Below are 3521 nucleotides of genomic sequence, written 5' to 3' on the forward strand. Positions count from 1 at the left end.
GCCTCTTTAATGTGTGTATTTTGAGGTTACGTTACTTCAAGTATAAAACATAAATTATATAAATATTAATACTATCATATATATACACACACACATATATATATAATATTATGTTATAATTATGTTATATTATAATAGTCTTATTTAAATCTTGATCCGCATTTGAAAGAAATTTAAGAAATTGGTGATTTTGGAATTCATCTCGTTTGGATAAAAACTCAATTATTTGATTGAAAAGTTAATTATTTTGTCGAAATTGTAACTATATTGTAAAAAAAGTCTTCTTTTCTATCAAAAATTCAACTACTTTGTTAAAATTTTTATTTCTTTTATTTAAAGGTTCTACTCTTTCGTTGAAAATAAATGTTTGAAACTGACAATTAATCTATACCATTTTTGGTTAAAAACTAATGTATTTTGTTAACAATTCGTCTTTCTTTGTAGAAATTACATTGCTTTATGAAAAATTTATACTTTTTGATTAAGAATTGCATTTTTCGGTTGAATTATCAACTGTAAATATTTTTTGGTTGCAAAGTCGTTTTGTTGTAAAGTCAACTATATTGTTAAAAATTAAAATCATAATTTTTGGGTGGGAAATTTGATTAATCACTTGAAGTTGAACTACTTGGTAAAAAAATTAATTTTTTCTTATTAAGGATCTATAATTATAGTTGAAAATTCAACTATTTGCCTTTAAATTAGGTTAAAAATTCAGCTTTTTTGTAGATAATACTCTTTTTGACTTTAAAATTTAAAAATTTCTTAAAATTCAATTGACCTTTTTTAGTATAAATTTAATCTTTTTGGTTGAAAATGTACCATTTTTGGTCAAAAATGCAATTTTTTGGTTAAAATATGAACTGTACACTTTCTTGGGTTTAAAAGTCGATTATTTCACTAAGAGTTGAACTACTTTGTAAAAAAAATACGTTTTTTTTAACAAGGTTTTATAATTATGGTTGAAATTTTAACTATTTGGTTGAAAGTTTAACTCTTTGATTGAAAACTCATATTTTTTGTTTAAGAAATTCAACTTTTTGTAGATAATTCTTCTTTTTGATATTAAAATTAAATAATTTCGTTGAAAATTCATGTATTTTGTTTAAAATTTGTCTTTTTTTGTAGATCATTAATTTTCTTGGTCCAAGATTCATCTGATTGGTTGACAATTCAACAACTTTGTTGAAAATAAATTTTTTCCGTTAAAAATTATTTATCTTTATCTGAAAATGTAACTAATATAGGATTGATTAAAAATCAATCGTATATATTGGTTAAGTTTAAAAATCGTTTTTTTTATAGAACATTAATCTTCTTGGTCAAAACTTCACCTTTTCCCTTGAAAATGTAACAATTTTATTGAAAATTCGTTTTTTTCCTTGTTCAATTCAATTTTTTTATCACAGCTTTTACCTGGAAATTGAACCATTCCATTTTTGGTTAAACTTTATCCTGTAAATAGTATTAGTTAAAACGTCAATTATTTGTTAGAAAATTAATTTATTTGTTTTCGATTATGACATAAAATATTATTTCAGTATAAAAAATTTTTATTTTTAACCCGAACAAACTGAAATTATTTAATTAAAAAAAGGAAATTTCGTTAATTGTCAGCAATATTTGACCGTTCATTTAAAACAATCCATTACGAACAACTGTTAAAAAAAATACAAATTTGAACAGAATGGTTCGAAATAGAAAGCCTTGAATTATTAAATTTGTAATGAGCTAAATTTTAAGTTTAAACGCTACAATATTAATTTAAAAAAAGATTCAGAATTAATTTAAAACTTGAAATTATTTCAAATAATTTGAAACACGATTTAGACTTTTGCAGATTTAAAAAAAAAGCTTTTTGAAAATTGTACAGTATATAAAAAGAATGATAAAAATTGTTGTGATTGCTAAGAACATTGAAAATGATTTTTTATTTTGACAAATAAATTTTATGTGATTATTTGAAAACATTTTTAAAATTATAAAAAAAAGAATCCGTAACATTTTAAGGAATTTTTTTCATTTTGCAGTTTTTTTTATTTTAGGAAAAAAATTTAATTAACAAAATATATCAATTTTCAACCCAAAGTTTACTTTTTATCGAATTAAATTAATTTTCTATCAAATAATTGGTGTTTTAAATAATACAATGTACAGGATAAAGTTTGAAACAAAAATTGAATAGTTCAATTTCCAGATAAAAACGATTAATTTTTAATCAATCCTAGAATTTTCAGATTTTCAGATAAAAAAAATAATTTTTAATCGAAAAAATAAATTTGTAATAAAGTTGTTAAATGCTCAACCAAAAACAAGAATTTTCGACCAAGAAAATTAATGATCTACAAAATTAATTATCTACAAAAAGTTGATTTTTTTCAACGAAAAATATGAGTTTTCAATCAAAGAGTTAAACTTCCAACTAAATAGTTAAATTTTTAACCATAATTATAAAACCTTGTTGAAAATAACAGTATTTTTTTTACAAAGTAATTCAACTCTTAGTGAAATAATCGACTTTTAAGCCCAAGAAGATGTACAGTTCATATTTCAACCAAAGAATTGCATTTTTGACCAAAAATGATACATTTTCAACCAAAAAAATTAAATTTCTACCAAGCAAGGTCAATTTCCAACAAAATATATGAACTTTCAACAAAATTATTTAATTTTAAAGTCAAAAAGAGTATCATCTACAAAAAGCCGAATCTTTAACACAAAAATATGATTTTTCAACCAAAATTTTAATTGTCGACCAAATAGTTTAACTTTCTATCAAATTGTTGACTTTTAACGCCCAAAGATGCAATTTTAACAAAAAATTTAATTTGAAGGCAAATAGTTGAATTTTCAAGTATAATTATGAATCCTTGATAAGAGAAAATTAATTTTTTTACTAAGTACTTCAACTGTAAGTGAAAGTTAAACTATTTGGTCGTCAATTTAAATTTTGGTTGAAAAATCATATTTTTGGGGTAAAAATTCAGCTTTTTTGTAGATGATACTCTTTTTGACTTTAAAATTAAATAATTTTTTTGAAAGTTCATATATTTTGTTGGAAATTGACCTTGCTTGGTAAAAATTCAATCTTTTTGGTTGAAAATGTATCATTTTTGGTCAAAAATTTTTTTCCTAAAATAAAAAAACTGCAAAATGAAAAAATTTCCTTAAAATGTTACGGATTCTTTTTTTTATAATTTTAAAAATGTTTTCAAATAATCACTTAAAATTTATATGTCAAAATAAAAAATCATTTTAAATGTTCTTAGCAATCACAACAAATTTTATCATTCTTTTTAAATATTGTACAATTTTCAAAAAGCTTTTTTTTTTTAATCTGCAAAAGTCTAAATCGTGTTCCAAATTATTTGAAATAATTTCAAGTTTTAAATTAATTCTGAATCTTTTTTTAAATTAATATTGTAGCGTTTGAACTTAAAATTTAGCTCATTACAAATTTAACAATTCAAGGCTTTCTATTTCGAACCATTCTGTTCAAATTTGTATAGTTTTTAACAGTT

The sequence above is a fragment of the Belonocnema kinseyi genome, chromosome 9, assembly GCF_010883055.1.
Source record: "Belonocnema kinseyi isolate 2016_QV_RU_SX_M_011 chromosome 9, B_treatae_v1, whole genome shotgun sequence".
In the NCBI taxonomy this organism is placed as follows: domain Eukaryota; kingdom Metazoa; phylum Arthropoda; class Insecta; order Hymenoptera; family Cynipidae; genus Belonocnema; species Belonocnema kinseyi.